Source organism: Homarus americanus, unplaced genomic scaffold (genome assembly GCF_018991925.1).
Source record: "Homarus americanus isolate GMGI-L3 unplaced genomic scaffold, GMGI_Hamer_2.0 scaffold3452, whole genome shotgun sequence".
Taxonomy (NCBI): domain Eukaryota; kingdom Metazoa; phylum Arthropoda; class Malacostraca; order Decapoda; family Nephropidae; genus Homarus; species Homarus americanus.
The window spans coordinates 1,010,001-1,031,306 of record NW_024729998.1 but is presented as its reverse complement, the minus strand read 5'-3'; positions in this window follow the sequence as shown (position 1 = coordinate 1,031,306).

Below are 21,306 nucleotides of genomic sequence, written 5' to 3'. Positions count from 1 at the left end.
AAGTATATAAAAATGATAACTATAATACCTATTTTTGATGTATAAATAAGTATATACAAAATTTCTTCTATAGTTTGATGTGATTTCCTCGTGGTGCTCTATATTCTAACACCAGTTTTCATCATTCCTCTAACAGAAAAGTACAGCGTGGCAGCATATTTCACAACCCATATAGTTTACGGCTATGAAAATATTTGCTGTTCATATTTGTGTCTGTACCAACTTTATTCTACCGATACTAGCTATAAATCCCCTTCAGCTGTCGCAAAAATTCCAATAGGGAAATTCTTGTATTTGTTTCAATGGACATAATCTTATCGGCCATATAACTAAAGGTGAATAAATTACCTAAAATATATCGGGATGAGAACTGGTTTATAGGAGTGTTAGGGGTAAGCCAAGTAGGAGGTGGAAGGGGTGATGGGAGAAGGTTACTGGTGGGGTGGTGGGGAGGGGTGGGGGTCGAGTACTTTTTGGGGTGATGTACTGCACGTTATTACTGGTGGGGTGGTGGGGAGGGGTGGGGGTCGAGTACTTTTTGGGGTGATGTACTGCACGTTATTACTAATGGATGGAGCTGTAGGAAGGGCTAAAGAGGGTAAAGAAACCGATGGGAAATCTTCTGACCGTGTAAGTGAAGGGGACCACAGTAACAAAATGCAGGTGTGACAACAGTGAGAGAGAATGAATGACAGTGAATGATGGGACTCGGGGTTGCATATGAATTCAGCCACCCTGTTACATGATGGAGGAAAAAAAACAAGTCAGAGAGAAAAAAAAGAGAAGAGGCAAAATGTGTATCTGTCATACTCGTCTTACACTTCATATTGGGGTGACACACATACTGGCTTAGCATGATAATAATATCAATGTATATTTTTGATTCAGCAAACAACGTAATGCGATTACCCCTAAAAAAAGAAAATACTCGTTCAGTTCTTTATTCTGTTTCTCTTTGCACACACACGCACACCCACACACACATGCACACACACACACAGGCATACACAAACACAGACGCACACCAGAGAGACCCCCAGGCTTGAATACGTTTATTTCGCTCGGCCGACCTCAGCCCCCCCACCCAGAACACCAACAAAGAGGGACTATACTAAACAACTGAGGACCTTACTCACCCCAGGCCTTATAGCGAGCTGCTCACCTAACACACGTAAACTATTCTTTCACTAAATTCAGAACATAAACCATATTTTGTAAAACGTCTCTGTCATAATGTCGAGTTTAATCATTTCTTAAACTAAACGTATTTAATGGAATATAACATACTCCAGTTTCGCGTTTTTTTTTATATTACTGTTCACTTGTACTAAATATTCATGTCATGCAAATATCGTTACTTAAAAAAAAGCCACATACGACACGCCTACGTCCTCTCTCGTGTGTATGAATATTCTGGTACAGCGTAATTCTTTAATAAGTCATAACATAATTGTTCCATCTTTTATAGACAAAAGTTTAAAAAAGGACATAACCAAAAGTCCTTTTTTATGTAGTCAAGTGTTTATAAACATTTTGGTCTAACATATTTTCTTTTAATACAAGAGAGATAATTATTTTTTGTTGACAAATGTTTACAAAATACACGAACAAAGACTTTTTTTTACTGTTTCTGTTAACATAATTCTTTTCCCTGCTTTTCCTTGCAGTGTCCAATGGTTTTCTGATGAAAGTTACAGCCTCAGGGTGTTTGTCTGGCCCGGCATTTGTATTATGTCAGTGAGCGATAATACTAGAGTAAGTATGACCCATTATGTGCCTTCTATTCGCTCTCAAATTTTTACAACACCAAATTACATTGTCGTGTAATAACCTGTACGATTTTTTTGTTTATCTATGCAGGTATTATTATTATTATTATTATTATTATTATTATTATTATTATTATTATTATTATTATTATTATTATTATTATTATTATTATTATTATTATTATTATTATTATTATTATTATTATTATTATTATTATTATTATTATTATTATTATTATTGTTATCATTATTATTATATGAAACAAAAATAAAACACAAGGTAAGTTTCAATGGAGGTTCAATAGGACCATATTCTTTCTATGATTAAAGGTAAACAATGTTTCATCAAGGTAATATTTTCTCTAAACCAACAACAACCGGAAGCCCATAACGCGAGTCCCAATAATCCAACGGCAGTGGAGCTCCACACACTAAATACTTCATCAAGGGACGGCCACCACACAAGTCGGGAAGTCATAATAAGCCCCTCTAGTGGCCTCACACCCTCGGCATTACACAATCACTTCTGATTTTTTCACAGGAAACTCTGGCTGCGAGAACTCACAGTAACCTTGCATTCTGAAGCCTTTGTCTTAGCGGTGAATTCTATTTGTTCCCCAGGAAGACGTTTTTTATTGTTAATTTCCACTCCGAAATAAAAAGTTATGCTATTTTCGATCCCTTGGAGTAACTAGTGTCTGTCACTTTTTCTGTATTGTTTATATTAAGCCATCTGTCGTCTCTAGTACTGAGGCAACACGGAACTCCTTTATCAAACTGGTTCCTAGTGTGTGTGTACGTCATGCCACTGTGGTACTGTGTCTAGCATATACTCGTGGAATAGCGACGTTTCCATAAGCACCGTAAACACCTGATGATCTGTGGGTTTACTGCAGCTCTAATATATGGGGAGAGGACTGTACAAACGCATTCATTTGGCCTCCTGCCGTGTTAATGATCATCCCTGGAGCCTGCAAGACCCGGAGAGAGGGAGGTAGGCCACACGTCCAAAACCCTGGCTCCTTAACACTCGGGAAAAATGTTTAAAAGTGTTAAGACTGTAACTTCTAATATCATAAAAATCTGACCAGTTTTCTCCTGGTCTGAACACGTCAAACTCAACAGTATTTCACGTACAGTACTTGTAGTTGAGGTCTCGCTGTTCCATCAAGTATAATAATGAATCATAGACGGAACTTCCATTCATTTGTTCATAGTTTCATGTTTTATCTCTTTGTCTATATATCTATTTTATAATATCATGTCGTATTTTTTTAAACAGCTGTATGGAGAAAGTTTATGTTAGCACTACACTTTCCTTGGGTGAGGTGATTCTGCATGAGCTACTTACAGAGTTGGTAAAGTTGGGTGGAAGTTAAGCAGTTTTTGAGGCTAACAACCGCAGCTGGCCACGACTACCACACTCTCTCCGTGGAGCTTAGAAATTTCCATCTCTCTGACCTAAGCTGCCCTCCATGTGTTACCTCTGGTGTCCCTTCCAACAACCTTCTCACTTAACATTCTAACCCTCCTTTCTCTGCCATCATATGAATGAAGAATTCTGAAATTTCGCTTCGTTTGCACTGCAGGTGATCACGTGTAGTCCAATCCATAACTAAATAGACATTAAAATCTCTGAGATCTTTTTAAATCTTGTTTATTATCTCCGAATAAAGTAAAGATTACCACCATCTACATTGAACTTGAAAACGAAAAAAAAAAAGGATATATATTTCCCTTCACATCATGTCGTGGTTGAGGTGTCCATCCCCAACTCTGTATGTCAGTAGCATAGTTAATGAGGTAAGATGAGGTTCATATCAGTCAGGTGAATTAACCTTTACAGTAACGTTATTGTCGCCTTAGTTTAGGGACAAGGGAAGGAGAGAGAATTTTTCCAGCACTACGAACCTAATGATTTGTTTTCTTCTTTTTTTGTCACTTGGTTCATTAGTAGGTAACATTGAGTGACTCTCTCTCTCTCTCTCTCTCTCTCTCTTTCCTTCCCATTAATCATTTTCCCCTCCGTTTCATTTCCTCCCATCTTCCACCCTTTGCTAACCCTCAATTTCATCTCCTCTGGCCTTCCACATATCACCATCCCTCCCTCCTTCATCACTCTCCCTCCCTTCCCCTCTTCCATTTCTCTTCATTCTCTCACCCTACCTCCTATCCCTATCACTCTCCCCCCTTCCCCATTACTTTCCCCCCTTCCTCTTTCTTCTTCTCCCACCTATTCGCATCATTCTCCAGCAGGTGGTAGTTGACCTTTTAACACACACACACACACACACACACACACACACACACACACACACACACACACACACACACACACAGTACTGTCAACAGGGTCAATATGATGCACGTCAAGTGTATATATGTCTTTTGTATGTGTGTGGATTATGTATTATGTATGATGTATATTGTGTAGTACATATGGTTTGTAGTATGTGTACAGTATGTTGTGTATTACAGTATGATTATGATGATGTATGGTAAAAGATGTTTCCTAATTTGATTATATAATATTTAAGTTAGTTTTACTCATATATAGATTAAGTCATTCCCGCTGTAAGTCAAGGCGCGAGAAATAGTACAAAATACCTTCACTCTATTTATGGAACTTAATTACCATTTCTGAATAATCTCTCTAATTTTAATACGAGTAATAGGGACCATGAGAACGGGTTAGTAGAGAAACACCGGAAACAAACAAAAACATCATGAGTTACCTGTTGTCGCTTGTCTTATTTACCTGGTGATATTTAATGATTCACTAATTCACATACATACATACATACATACATACATACATACATACATACATACATACATACATACATACATACATACATACATACATACATACATACATACATACATACAGGCGGTGTCCTAAATTTACCTCCACCGTCTGACTGCACATACTGATCTGTTTACCAAATCTGTCTTGTGCTGAGGCTTTACTAGCAGCTGAAGCGTCTCTCCCAACAGCTGTGTTGGAGCTCGGAATTTCACAGGTTGATGGGTCGTGCACCATCCCCTATAGAATATTGAGGATTACGTCTTCCCTCTTATTCCCTTTACCTTGTGTGTTCATCGTTCTATCCATCATTCCCCTCTGCCATGTATAGTGTGCAGTGTTTCCCTACATCGTCTCCACAAGTGATCTTAACTCTGGACCGTCTGTAGTCTTGATATAAAGCTTGGAGTGGTCGGGGTCTGTATCTTGAACTGGATTTAAATCGATGAGAATAAACAAATTAATGTTTTTTGTTATTATATATTTTTTGAAACAAACATAAAATTAAACGGAAATATTTTATGTTCATTATATATTTCATTCCCTCTTGTTTCATAAATTTATTTCCTGAGCTCCTCCGCCCTTACAATCCTCATAATTCACTGTTGTTATAATCATACCAGGTGTCAGATATACAGTTGTGGGTGTGTGTGTGTGTGTCGGTCACCACCCAAACCTTCCCTCTATCTCTTACTTTAGCGAATCATATCTTTTAATCTCCAACTCTTCTTAAAAATGCTCTATAAATAAACTACCATGAATGAGAATATCCTGTCGCTATCTAATTCCTTTATCCTTCTCACTTCATGGTCATGTTACTTTCTTTCTCTGCTCATGTCTTTTTTCTTAACACATAAATTGCAGTTTTTTTATAATTATGTGGAACTTGCTGCTCCTTTTGGTATTCACATATTTATATTCATCTACGTTACAAGGTGCCATTCTGCCTGAGTAAAGGACACAAGAGCAGGTAGTCACTTTGTGTGGTGAAGCTGTCATGTGAAGTTCCCCATTAATGCTCGGCAAGGGAGAAACAAAAAAGGTTGTCCTCACACACAGAAGCACTCAAGAAATAATAGTGTGCCAGAATTTTTACCGGGTGATGACAGCAGCTGTGTTACTATCGACGACCCCGCACTTTTAGTCTTGTTGCCACAGTAAAGGCGGACGACCTCCTTGGCAAGATGTTGAAACCTTTACTTAAACTTGGGATCGGAGGAGCTACATAACCGTGTCAGCTCTCTCTCTCTCTCTCTCTCTCTCTCTCTCTCTCTCTCTCTCTCTCTCTCACCTTTATCGATCCTTCTCCTCTCTTAACCTGTCGTAAGTTCCATAAACATCACTAATATTGTTATTATTATCTATGGTTATACTGTTAACACACAATATTTCAAGAGCGATGTTTATACTGTTTACAAGTATTAATTATTTTACCAATAGTCTGATAATTAAATGTTTACAAGCCAAAACAACATTTAATAATCTAAAACATCTAATAAAAAGGGACATTAAATAAAGGTTATATATGGCAAGGACTGTTGTGCGGGTCAGAAGCGTCGTGGACACTTTCAGCAGACACCAGAAAGAGATAGAGACCTTTTAGAAATGTGGTGTTATAGGTGAATGTTAAGAATAAACTACACTGACAGGAAAGCAAGAGAAGAAATGTTACGGTTAGCAAAAACTTCAAGAGGAATACTTGAAATGTACAGAATAAATGAGATACTTTGGTCATATAATTAGGGATAATAACAGAAATATGAAGGGGTAAAGTTGAGGGTAGGAGGACCAAGGGAAGGTAGAGACTGAGATGGATGAATTGAATTTAATAACTGGGTCACCAAAGGGATATAAAATCTTAGAGAATTCGTAGAAAAAACAGCCCCGAGAACGTTTAAAGTAGAGGACTGTGGTAACCAACCTTCAGATATAAGGACGGTACTGTATTTAATTATATTTTTCACGGTTACAGGATGAAGTCACCTCAACCCCTCCGCCGTAACTGTATGATCCACAACAACTCGTCACACTGAGCCCTCCCATGCACCGTCCTCTCTTCTTACTGCGTCACTCAGTCTTCTAATATTTGGTCAGATTTACGCTCTACTTTCCCTTTTGAGTCGCTCCTCTTCCAAAAGCTTCCCCCTCCCTCTCCATACACCCTTAACGCACTGAATTGCCGCATCTCTTTACACTCTTTCAGTCTTTTATGATTATCTGTGAAAGAAACCTCTCTGTGTCTTACCTCGTTATTCTGTATCTCGTTACATGCCATCCTCGGTGAAAATGTAAATTCGTTAATCACATTCATGTGTTTTATGATATCGCTCTTTTAGTATGTAGAGTTTGTTTTTATCTCTCAACCTCTTCCTATAGACAGGCGCCTCTTCTCAGCTCGTGTGGTTGTTACAGACTGCTCGATACAGTTCCTCTCCCTCCTATTTACCATCAAGTGATGTTTGTACGTTTCCGTGTAAGTGTTTGTATATACTCACACACAACACTTCTCACTACCCCCACACACACACACGACAGGGAAGCTCCACCGGTTTCCTCTCCCCAGAGTTGTTGTTCAGATTGAAACACTGTTATTCGCCACGTCTCCTGAATCTCAGTTTCAGTAAATATCCTATAAACATTGGGTGACGGTTGACGTGTCAGCGATAAAAATTTGTTTGCGTTAAGCCAGTCCTGAAGAAACTCCTTCGCGGGACACAACATTTCAGTCAGGTCAGGAAAGCAATAATATAGCTGCCTAACGTATTGTTTGATGATCTCTTAAATTAGATTTGACGACTAAAACACCCAGACGGACCGACATGTGTAGCGGCAGTGCTCTTATCCTCATAAACAAAGTGAAACATACAAATATACAATAAATTTTAGCTATGAATTATGCAAGAACTCAGTGACTGTTAATTAGAGGAGCATCAGTAAGTTTTCCCAGCAGTGACATGCCTTATTAGAGGTAACCAGACCCACTCTAGTCACCCCAGGTAACACAAACATGGCCACAAGGCTCATCGAGGTCCCCCCAGTGACTACGTAAGTGCGTCAACTCTGTATGATCACGGTACTGCTATTCAGGGCAGCTCAGGTTAAGCACAGTAACTCAGATTATGTTCAGGAAGGTGTACAGTACAACCTCGGCACACACTGTATAACAAGCACACCACAGTAGCTTATAATTATACTACAGTTTAAGATTTTGTACATAATACTGTATGTTCGTCCTGCATTATTATTCTCACGAAACAGAAATACACCCAAGTTTATGTAGCTGTTTGTTAGGAAAAGAGACGCAGCATCACAGAACCAAGACGGAAAAGCTTAAGTTCATAATTTCATGTAATCATAATTAGAGTTCATTCCCTAAACATCAGACAGATTCATCTCTTTTCACCTTTAATTGTTGATCATTGGGTTAATACGAACCTATACTACACACTTAAAGACAACCTTAGTTGTTGAAGCTCAGTAATACATTAAAAGGTAAAAAATCAATATTCCTTCACTTCTTCAGGTTTTGGTTCTTCTAGTCACGTCATCACATCATGTTATGCTTATGTTTAGGAACGCGAGTATGTCTTTTACAATAAATATTCATCAAATTTCTCATGTTTTAAAATACTCTATCCTAGTCTTGAAAAAATCATAGCTGTTATATAGGAGTTATCGAGTACTCATGGACGGAGTATATAAACATTCTTTACTATATCGTCAACCTTATGCTCTTACGCCGGTGAAGTATCAGGTGTTAGGATATTGTCAACCACTGCTCAGAACCTTCCAAGAAATAAGGGAATAAACTAAAAAAAATGTTTGGGGAAAAGAACGGGAATATTTTTCATATTTAATGGAGTGAAAATCGGCTCTAATTTAGTGGAAACTGTCGACCCTCCATTATATTGCTCGTATCTTACTTTATAAAATGGGCTCCCATTCTCAGGAGATGTGTGTATGTGTGTGTGTGTGTGTGTGTGTGTGTGTGTGTGTGTTGGAGTCTTAACACAGGCATCCGGTGTTCAATATGAACTTCGTATAAAATTCCAGTGAATTAAGAGAGTTGTTGTATTTTTCACTCACATTTTTTTCTGTTCATAAAAGTGGCTTTTCCCCTATGATGTAAAAAATAAAGCTCAAAAATTCGTATTGAAGCCAGTAAAAAGGACAAACCATTAGGAACTCTTCACAACATTCAGTATTGCCGCTGTAATCCAAAATACGCGTCTTGTTTTTTGGAGACAATTAATTAACTTTCAACTAAATACAAAAAACAAAAAAATACCTACTTGTATTTTATGTGATTATTCGGAGAAAAAATACGAAAGTTTATTTAATTATTTGATGAACCTGATTACCTTTCTGTTACGTTTTCCTAACATGTTGGGTTGAACTTGGTGATTAGTTTTCAGCGTCGAGAACTTAAGTATTATACATCCACATGGGAAGGCCAGAAGGTTTCTTTATTAAGGGTGAGAGCAGTACGGAGAGGCTCTTATAGTCTGGTAACACAGAGATGAAATGTTGGGGCTTTTGTTTCAGTTACTTTGAACTAATGTTATACAATTTGCTGTTTCAGAGTTTCAAGTACGACGTGTGGGGAGGCGTAGCTCGACCCGCATATTAGAATCAACTTAATAACCACTGAGGTTGACATTTCACGTGTAAACCTAAGTGTTGTAAGCATCATCTATGTACATTTAGGGATCACGAAGGTTTCCTGCAAGATGGGTTCCCGGAAACCTCAGCGCTCAGGATTGACACCACAGTATGACCTTAAGAAAGTCGTGAGTTTATTGAACTGTGCGAAAACCTGGATGATTACTGGGCCCCGAGTCAAAGACGGAATCAGTTCAATGGAAGCGCACAGGAGTTCAGAAGTCAACAAACTACATTATCCAGAGTGCCAAAGGGATTCTGTTGATCGACTAACTGGTGCATAAAACCATAACTCATTGATCATCAGTGACTATAATGCTTGGCGTAATGCGAAAACTATACGAATTGAATCAGGAGAAACGTCAGGGAATGGTAAGAGGTGTGGTCCTGCCTAACGACAATGCGCTGTGTCGTACAGAATCTACTCAAGCCTGGGGTTACGATCAACTTAAATACCTGAAGTTCCACCTCCGAGGATGCTGTTTTTATTTGTGATGTGAGGGTTAGGTGAGGCTAGTGAGGTGTGGTTTGCAAAACACAGTGAACGACAAGGAGAAGCGGACAAAGCGTATTAATGACACAGGAGACAATATTGTTTTAATGAAATATATTAATTTTATAGGCTTATTATTCAAGTGGATTTTCAACGCTGTTCTTATAAAGCGGTACAAGAATGGCAGATAAACAATATGCTGCGAGAGTTGCCTGGAGAGAACACAAACATACAGGTATACTGGACCATGACATTGATGTAACGAGAATCGAATTGTTACTGGTTTGCTGCGAGTGATAATACTTGATTGACGCAGTCTGAAATACAGTAATTATTATCATATTTTACTCTAAATTAATATCTATAGGAGTAACTACAAAAATAAAATCTCAGTACTTTAGTTAAATAATAAATTGCAGTATCACTGACGAAAGTGTAAGACAAGACAAGACAAGAAGCCGCTGCAGATGATCGCTCAAGAGGGTTTGTTATGGGTAGCACACCGCAAGTGTTATGTCCAGAATTCAGTGAATCCATCATTAGCTTATCTCGTGGTGGTGGCGTGGTTGTGCTGGCCGGGCCTGAGCCTTCTCAATGCACTGCTGCTCTTACAAACCCCGCGCACGTACCGCTCCTGAGCTCAACGCCTCGTTTCGCCCTTCTTTCCGAGATTATGAGGGTGGGGTGGGGAGGGGGTCAGGGGCTTGAGGCAGTGCCCGTTGACCTCATGAATGAAAACTTCGAGATTAAACGTTAACTGCAAACTACTTCACCTGTACCGCTAAATGAAATGGTTAGACTGGTAACCTACATTACTAAATATAGAATATAGTGTACACTGTACAGAGCTATGACAGTAATAAAACAGATACTTTTTTAATCCAAAACATTTTTGCTATTTAAATGTAATACAAACCAATCTCAACTAAATGGAAAGTTTGTAGGCGAGCGTGAATTCTTTTAATACAATTTGGGTGAATTTTTCTGTGACATACTATGAGTGGAAATGACCACGTCCATAGCAATAGCTGCTATAAAAGCTGCGTAATGTTACCTCACACCACACATTACTACAGTACGGTACCACTGTACAACATAGTGTCCCTCTCCTTTTGAAAATATACCGCTTGCACACTCCTGGAACCAATAACTTTACAATAAACAGTGGAACTCTCCCAGTGCACAAAATAATATTGAATGTGTTGCACTATCAAAGGATTTTCGCGAGCGTAAAAAACAACTGAGAGCACATGTTATGTTGACTTTGTAGTGTCCAAACACCTGAGTGCAACTCCCCGTGCAGGCCAGAGGATGAAAAGCAAACAGGTCGGGGAGGTCCATTGGAGAGAGATCATTTTTTTGGTTCCAGTGGAGCACATTTTACAAGTTGGTCCACTCGAGAAAAATCTGCTTGAGGTGGTATAGATTTTTTATCATCCGTCGTATTAGTTCACAAAAAAGAAGAGAAATAAGGATGTGAATATAGTTAATGGATATACAAGTGGACAACGACAGCATCAGTCCAACACACACACACTTACAGGACCAAGGAGAAGGATTTAGTATGGTGAAGCAAGAAGCTGAAAATATGTTTGGTAATGTGATGATGACAAACCTTGGCATTAGGAAAACATTAGACACGATAAGATGGCGTATGAATATTCCATTTACGTATTTTTATGTCCCCACCTTGAGCAGAGGGCATACAGTGTGTTAGTCTTGTCAGTCCGTCCGTCCTACCTCAATCACTCATCCTGTAGTTTGCCCACTAATGTGTCTCCTAATTGCCACAGACACGTCTCAGGTACAGTACATTATGTCCAATGTAATCTGATTTATGTCAGATGTTTTTGTCAACTATTGGTGTCTCTGGAATTGAGCTTGAACAACTGGGCCTCAATGGTTTACAGTAATCGGGTTAGGTTAGGTTAAGACACAGGTGTAACAAGTGGTAACAGAGGCTAACATATCTCTAATAGCTTCGATATAATATTTATTTATTTTCTTACCCTACATTAATCCATCTTAATATTGTTTACCTTCCTGCCACACATTTTCTGATATTAGTCTTATTTTTTATCATAACTCCCGGGATGAACAGTTACCATCAACACATCTCATATGTTCTAATTCTACAGCAACATAGTCATACTGTGTCCCCGTGTGAGAGCTTCGTTAGCATTACCTCTCTATGACATGATGCCTAATTGTACTGTAAATAACATATTCAGTGTACATCAATAATTCGGTTATTTTAGAGCGTTAACATCAGCAGTTCGTATGCATTGTACGGTACATTATAGCAGTGCATAATGTACCGGATAAAAATACATAATATACAACGTTATGCAAGATTTATACAATGCATTACTTTGTTTCTCATTCTTATAAATATCCCCCTTGACTTTACAGCTGCGTCGAGTCCACTGTTGCAGAGGATAAAATGGGACCTGGATCTCAATTAACTGGAAGCACCTAAGCGTCATGGACAAGGCACAAGTGTTTGCTAGTGGACGCTAATTAATACGTAGTTTTGTTCCTTTGTCAGCCACCCTTCACTGCCTTCTTTTGATGCCATTAATCTGGATATTAGCCGTCTTGCCTTCCTCATCATTTTAGTTCTCCTTGTATGATGATATTCATTCTTATTTATTCATTTTGGAATTGTTCTTAAGTACAATGTGTTTATATTCTCTTAGATTTGGCCAACTAGACTGTGTGTGTGTGTGTGTGTGTGTGTGTGCGCCACATTAGGTAAACAAATGTGATTGAAGGTCTTACCAAGCTTCTGAGAGAGTTGATGGGCTGTTGGGTGATATGCCCAACACCAGGGGGGGGGGGGCTGTGGTAGTATTATGCAATGGTTTTGGGAATCCGGAATGCACCAGCAACATTTCGGAGGACTATAAACCTCGTTACGTCTGGACTTCATACATTTCGTTAATCTTATATCACGATCTCGTTAGATAATCACATATATCTGATAGTCCTCATCTTACGGGTAAAAGCCTCTAGCTAGTAATCGTTACCTCACCCCACCAGAGAGTCTCCCGAGTGAGAGAATTAATCACTTCCGTGGCGGCCTTGATTAAGCTTATGCTGTACAATGACGCTATTGAGCAACGAGGCCAAGTAATTACAGCTGAGCGACGACTCATCTCAGGTGAGAGACGGATCATTGAAGGTGAGAAGATGACTCATTAATTATAGATGAAAAGGTGAATCATCTCGGGTGACGAATGATTCACCCCATAATATGCACAATCTCTTCCGTTGCCATACACATCAATATCATATCTTTCGTTGACATAGTTATAACTAAACCACTAGTGTCGTAACTTATAAGATGCCAATTTCATATTTCTTGACCATAGATTTTATATTTGTTTTTGTCGCACATATTGTGGCTCTGGTTCTCGGCCAAGTCGTGTGTCAGGTGTGACTTACACAAGATTTAAACCTATTTCCAGTGCATCGGAGATTTCAAAGAACTGTCCAACTTCCACGAATTTCCATTTCTCGTCATTCGAGTTTGCCGAGAAAGAATTTAAAATGAATTTCTTTCCTGAAAGGATCGATTTCCTTCGGACTCCAGCGACGCGAAATTTGTTCAATATTGAATTCACGATAATAATCACAGTTAGAAAACAATAGCTAGATTTATTTTATAATCTAGTTAGTCTACTGATCTCAGAAGCATTAGTCCAAGGCGTAATACTGTAAGTATAACAACGCATTCCCCAGTGGGGTACAAAATTGAAGTTCTTATATTTTGTTACGTAATTTTAATATTACTAATAGCGTTGATATTAATGTTGAACAATTATGTCATAAACTTTATTTCCTCACTAAGAAACAGCGTCCTCTTACAGCATTCTTATGAATGTGTTAATATCAAACAGTTGCGTTTGTCATTAAATTATTCCACTTTTTTAAAGCTTCAATTTATGACACGAAGCAAAATTCTAATTCTTTACAGTCAATGATGTATTTATGGAATTAATCTGTTGAAATAACACTGACCAAGATACTAAACCACATGTATTATATACATTAGTTCGACCTCTTCGTAATTACTTTAAAACAAATTTCTGTCTATCCAATTTCAAGCAAGAATTTCATTAGTGCTTTGAGAATGATTCCTGGCAGTACTCTGACGAGGTATTTTAAATCTATTTAATTTCCAGATGTCGCCAGTCAAAGTGTGTACGACACAGAGACTTTAGTCATGTTCTTGTGTCTCTTGGCCACCACGTTACTTCTCGTACTTTATTAGTTTAAACGCATCAATGGGCAGTGCCAGAATATGAAATATTGGAATATAGGCAGACATGATTTCCTGTTGTATATTGTGTGTGTATATAATATTAATAATGATGGTTGCCCTCGTGTTCGAGGATGCCTGACCTTTGGGCCACCTTGGTGTGAATTTGTTTAAGGTGTAGAAACTGTCGCCGCCACCACAACTACACCATAAGTTAACGAGCTGTATTGCTCAATAGGCTCAGGAGAGAGAGAGGATTACGAGGAACAAGAGTTGTTCTTTTTTCAACTACAGTACGTGAAACCAGAGGAGATTTGTGTTTTCTTGGGATGTTGTTGCTGCGGCCAGATGAGGCCAAGTACCAGTAGAGTGGATGGGTAGGTTAAGTTCAAAGCAAAGTGAGATATATTGCTGCCGGGTTTCCTTGGCTGACCTGAGAGTTTGAGTGTGAAAAGTACTCCTTGTCTGTACTCATGATGATATATTAATGAATTAAGGTACCTAGGGTACAGTGTTCGTTTAGTGAGTGATGACAGGTGAAGCGTTGAGGATGGTAGTGATGCTTTTGTAGATAATCTGTACGTAGCTCTGTAGAGGTGATAGTACCATGGTGAGTTGAGGGAGGACCAGGAGAAATTAGTTTGGAGATTGAAGCCATTTTCATATAAGGAATCGTATAAATAAAGGATCTTATTATGGTCCATAACATTCACCAGTTCCTTATCATCATAGTCCTAATAATTGAACAGATTATTCCTATTAAGGCTGTGATTTTTTATCTGGTACAGGATTATATAACTGGCTTGAATAAATGTTAATTCATCTAACGAGTCAGCATCAACATAACCCTCCTCGTTTACTGTAACAAACTGGCAGTAATACAAATAAAATTTATTTTAATTTATATACAAAAACATAAATTTCCTCTATAAAAACTCGTTGCTGTCAACAATTAATGACGAATTGGTTCGCGCTGTCATTAGTTTTGACGACAGCTAAGCTCCACACACGACAATAATTGAATTATTATCACCCAGGTGCTACGAAAAGCGCAATTGTATAATTAGGCGCCTGAAAAAAAAAGGAAATCGTTGGTTATAACACATTTCCTGCTTATTTTATGAGCATTAATCTCCCGGTAATTTAGCTGATCCGATCATTCTTGTAGGTGTTTGTTGGTTACAGAACAAAATATGATGAAGTGTTTATTAACAAGATGAGTCAGTAGTTCATTTTTAACAATCACTATTAATTTGCAATCATGTAACTGTACTGGTAATCCAATCAAAACAACACACTCCAAACAGCATATTAACGTTGATTATTCCCTTTGAGAGCGACCCGACCTAACGCTGCATTTGGTAACCAGTTCATACATTTGCAAACAATGGATCTGCAACGGCACAAGTGCATTCACTGGAATAATATATATATATAAGGTCATCAGAGAATGCAAGTTCATTATGGGACAGCACTGCCTGTTCACTGTAGCGTGAACAGGGAGCGGGAACAGTTGGATAAATGTGATTTCATTACTGATATTGGAAAGAAAGGGATGTTTGGTTAAGGGAGGAGGGTGGTGATAGGGCGAACAAGAAATAGAGGATACTTCAGAAGGTGCAAGACAAGAGAGAGAGAGAGAGAGAGGAGAGGAGGGGAGGTGTAACATGGTAATGATATTCGTTTGATAACTCTCAACTTAATTCAAATTTCCTTAAGAGTACAAATGATAAAAAACAAAATGAAAAAAACAAAAACATTTAAGATACTTTACAAAACAAGATTGAGAGTAAAATGGTAAATATCATACCCTTCAAAAATAACGGTACGATAAATATTTACGTGAGTCCACAGTTGGTGACAACTTCCCAGACGCGGAGAAAGTTTGATGTATTATTGAGTTTCCTCCCCTGAGCCGCACCTCTGGTTATTGATGGGTGGCAGGGCGCCCTCCCTCACCCCCGCCCACTACTCTCCTCCTGCTTCTGCCATCTGCCGCGTCTTTATACTATGGTTCTTGCTTCCAACTGTCCTGCCTTTGTTCCATGGTTCAACTTCTGTCATCTGCGATAACTTTATATAATGGTTCTGGTGCTGTGGTCTGCCGTGTTTATGTTCCATTGTTTTGGTGCTGCCTGCCATCTGCCGGTCCATCGCCCGAGTTGACGCCTCTCCCAATGTTCTTCATCCTCTTCTTATATCTCGTGCGTGTGAGAGTGTTGAACAGTAACCACCTTTCACCTCTACTCTCCTCTGCTACACATTAGACTGCTGTGCTGTGTTCATGTGCTGTTCCTCCATATAGTTGTGCTGTTCTTATCTGCTTTACATCCACATTGTGTTGCTATTGACCTTTGTTCCGAGGTAGTGTTTATATTCGCTACTCTTGATGTTACTCATGTATTATACAGAGGCAGTGTAGTTCTCTGCCGCTTCTCTATTGTGGCGCTGTTACGATCCATCCTCATAGTGTGTACTTTGACGCAAGCATGTAAATATATACCTTAATGAACCTCTATAAGTCATTTGTTTTCATTTCCTAAGTTCTTCATGTCATGGCTTTTTCCCATGGGACAGGTGTCAACGTTGTGAAGGTGTTACTGTCACACACACACACACACACACACACACACACACACACACACACACACACACTAATAAAGAATGCAACCCCGATCGACAAGAGGAGTCAGGTGTCCCACTAAGCGACAGTCCATCACTCTCTCCGGCACTCGAGGTGTCACCCCGTCGTCACATAAACACTTGTCATAATTATAGTCGTATTTATGTCTAGTTGGCTGTTGGAGTCTGAAGTCTGATATGAAGACATTATAAGACTCTTGATCATAACAGAAAGACTAACACAAAACTCTTTAGTACAACAGAGCTCCATAACAAACGTTTAATTACAGATAACAAAGTCTTTGCACTGAGGTATTTATACAGCTGAAGTGAGGTTAATACATGAATGGTTATACGACAACTCCAAACTGCGGTGTTAGATTAGTCATTTTTCATCGTTGGGGTTCGGTTTTGCGAGGTTTCTTCACCAAAGACAAAGGGGACGAGTTATATTAACAAGATCAAACATGTTATCATAATGTTCTGGAGAAATTGGTTATAGCAAGAAGTCAGTGGGTCAATTTCAGGTTGCGAGCGAGTAAGTCCTGTAACTATCAAGAAGAAATGTGTATTCCTTCTCCACCTTCCCTAAAGAGACTGTTCAGAGGTGTTGGGAAAGCGAAAGCATTTCATTAATAGCGTTTAGCATTTTCTGTGTATGTGTTTAACCTGATTTCATTTCGTAATGTGAATTTTAGAGGTCAAAGTCACTGGCCAAGGTTAGGTCAAATAATGTTGTACGTCTGACAGGGTTGAGTCGAGGTAACTGCGCTTCTCTGTTTCGTTACTGTACCTTCTGTTTCATCAGTCTTCAACATCAAAGAATTTAAAAGATACAGATGAGTGAACACTGACTTAGCGAGCTCACAACAAAGACTAATGATCAACAGTGACGTATACTTTGTTTAGTTTATGGAGAGATGAGTTGGCTTAACATGTTTTGTGAAATAATGCTTTAATGATACCTTGTTAACTAGAGCGCCGGGGGGAACGTAGACACAAGCTTACCGTTCATCCTACACAACTGCAACATATATAAGGATTACTGCAGCGAACAACCATGGCCTTATGATTGATAGTATACTTAACTCTGTGGTGGACAAGTGATGGAGAATAAGAGGAATGTTTGTAGCCACCATAGCGATAAGTGCTGTTAGGATTAGGTGTTAAGTCCACCATTTCCAAACCTGATGTCTACTATAGTTTCGTAAGTTTAAGAGAAGGTGAATTTTATTACGAGGATCTGAACGCAATTACACACGTACAATACAATATAAATATAATTTGGGGAATTAGAAAGACAACGACAAGTGAAAGAGTTTGTAAAGATCTTTGGGAAATTTTGTTTGAGTGGCAGAGGCGGTTGGGAGAAGCCCGCTCCTAACCTTTGGGAATGGCTGGAAGAAGACGACAAGGAAGAAAGAAGAAAGAACAAGCAGAAAGATGAAAGAAGTAATAGAAGAAGGAATAGAGAAGAAGAAGAAGAAAAAGAAGAAGAATAAGACGACACAACAGGAAGAAGAAACAAGAGTGTGAAATACGATTGAATGGAATAAGATATACAGATGTATAATACTTAAAGACAACATTGATTATTATATTGACAGTAAACAATAAGATACCTGAGGGGGGGTGGTGACGTAAACAAAATCCTACAAGAGGCGGTTTATGAGAACAGTTGTGACGATAGATGCAGGGAAGGTACCACAGCTTCCCTACAGTGATATAAACCTTCAACCATCGTACTTATAGACACCGAATATAGTGAACATGATATTATATAAAGCAGAGATTAAGGTTTTAGTTACATTGAGAATGGAGTTATGAAGTATATACGTTTTACGATATATAACGCAAGAATTGGTTGTTAAAGCGAGGGAAGGTATGTAAATAGGTACACGGAGAAGAGATGGGGAGTGCGTTAAGAAATAAGGAGGAGGGTGGAATATATTGACAAGTTTCTGTTTATCCCAAGTAACTGTCCTGGAAAACAGTCTCACCAGTATTGTATTTCAATTATTTAATGGGAGGTGATCGTGGAGGTGTTTTAACAAGAAGTGCTTCACGTGCACCTGTGAGCCTATAAAACGATTTAACGAGAACCCGAGTCATTCATATTGTTAAAGTAATGGCCTGGGTTAATGGTGTTCAGTCACCTACACAGATCCTTGGAAGTGAAAAACCTGTGGTGTAAAGTTTTAAGCTTCAGTTTAATGAAGACGACTCAGACCCAGAAATCTTAAGATAACACATGAGTAACATCAACAACATTATATGAAAACTTTCTAGTTAACGAATTCTCATTTAGCTGCACCATGTTAAACAACGACATATTTTAACGTCACCCAATTAGTTCTAAGTTACTCCACTAACTCACTACACTTTAGCCCCAGCGCTCGACAACCGCTGAAAGGCTACGTTACCCTTTATGACGTTTGAGAAGTGTTGCATTATATATTCATGAAGTTAAGTTTTGGGTCCCACTAAGCACGTATCTCAGAGCTGATAAAAGTCGCTTTATGTGTCGGCAAGTACGCGATGCGCACCTGAGCTCTGAATAATGTACGCCGGCATTAATTACGCTCCTCCCTAAACGGAGAAGGTCAGGGAACCCTCTGTCCCCAAGAACCCTTCCCACGAGTCAATAAATTACGTTGTCGGCATTTTTTATTGTAAAATTCTTCTATTACTGACTCTAGGATAGAATACTTAGCAATAAAACTTCATGTAGTGATACAAAACGTTCAGTTAGATTTACGTCTCTTTATAATTCGCGCCTGATAACTGTATTATAAGACTTGTATAATATATAATAAAATAATATGATGCCCAAGAGAAAGAAAAAAAAATATTAGGTTATACGTTGAAAATATTGAAAAAAGAAAGATTTTGGAAGATATTAACGTACAAAAGAATGATACTGATTTATATATTATTGTGAAAAATCACCATAGAAACACAGCTGTGTAATGAGCTGACAGTATCCATGGGAGGGTGTAACAACCGCGTGATATTATAAATTTTTGTTTGTGTATCAGTCGATTAAACAACTAGACGAAACTCACTTAGGCCTATTACGTTGAACACAAATAATCATATCTACTCATGTCATCAAGTTCTGTTAAGACTCGCGTGAGAATGGCTGGTGTGGCAGGTAGGGTCAACCTTCCCTTCAGACACCTATCTCCTTGCTTCGCCTCGCTTCGCCACAAAATACTTCCCCTCTCCTTCACAACTCTCGCGCCGACCATCTGACTCTGCTGACACTTTTATAACGGCAGCCACTCCTCTTTAATGTATTATTGTCCCATAAACTCCACAATAACATGTTAACGCGCTATTTGTAGTAAAGTAGCCTTTTGTGCCCACATCTACTCCTTTCACTACTCTGGGGACCTTCATCTGCTTCTCCTGCTCCCAGTTATACCAAGGAGAAAAATATTTATTTCTTAGGATTTTACGTGACTTGTAGTTCACTCATGACTATATGTAGCAGTTATTCCCTGTGATAAGTAAGATTAGCCATGGAATTATTTCTCAGACCAGAGACATTTCCATCTCTCACTCTCTTTGAAACAAAATCTTCCGTCTTCGGCTGAAAGGAAAAATTGATTCGTAATTTCCTCGCAGTGTTCGTCGTAGCACTTATTTCCCCTACTTGCCTTACATAGAGTGGACGTCGCCTGGCTCCTCTCTGTAAATATTGCGATATGGACTCTGCATCTTTATATCTTGTCGGAATATGACAGGACACAGACGTAGGGACGATCATTTCGTGCCAAGTGCGTCATAACTCGGGAGATGATGTATGCCCGAGTGAGCCTGCTATGGTCTTAATACATCACGATGACTCTGTGTTAGGAAGGCGCTTTGTATCGTCTGCTACTTGTCTCAAGTTTTAATTGATCGTATAACAAACAGAGGAGGGATCAGTAATGCCGGATAGATTTTACTTTACTCATATAGAAATAATATTTTTGTTACTTAAAGACCCCGGCGATGGAGATAATGAATTCATAAAACACATATAGAAGTGTATAGTATATCTATCTATCTCTCTATCTATCTGTCTATCTATCTATCTATCTATCTATCTATCTATCTTTTTAGGTAGATGATAGTGGTAAATTTAACATAGACGTGAACAAGTTGGAGGTAAGAGACAAAGTTCCGCTCTTGATTGTTGGTAAGTCAACCTTATTGCCATAATGTTCCAATGTCGTAAAGTTATCCACCTTTGATATCGGAAAGTTATAACTTGATGGACACATAACCTGACCTTAACCACCAGGATGATAACATTCCGATATCGTAACGTTAACCATATCGTTGTTTACAGAAGATATCTAAGACCCAAAATTTCGTGTAGTTTTTTTTAGATAAGAATTTAATCGACACTGATATAGGGGTTTTGTAAAGGAAAAAATAACGAAATATTTTTTCTATCGTAAGGAAGACTATGAGTCCTATACATTGTGTGGTTACCTAGTGTGTGCTGTAAGGGACATGACGCCGCTCAAAACAACTAATTAACGAAGAAGATTTTCGCTTAAAGTTACACACACACACACACACACACACACACACACACACGCTGTATACAAATGTTCCTCTTAGAATGAGTTATTACTCTGGTTAGGTTGGGTGTAGAAGGATCGTGGCAGGGTAATGGCAGAGCGCACACGAGGAT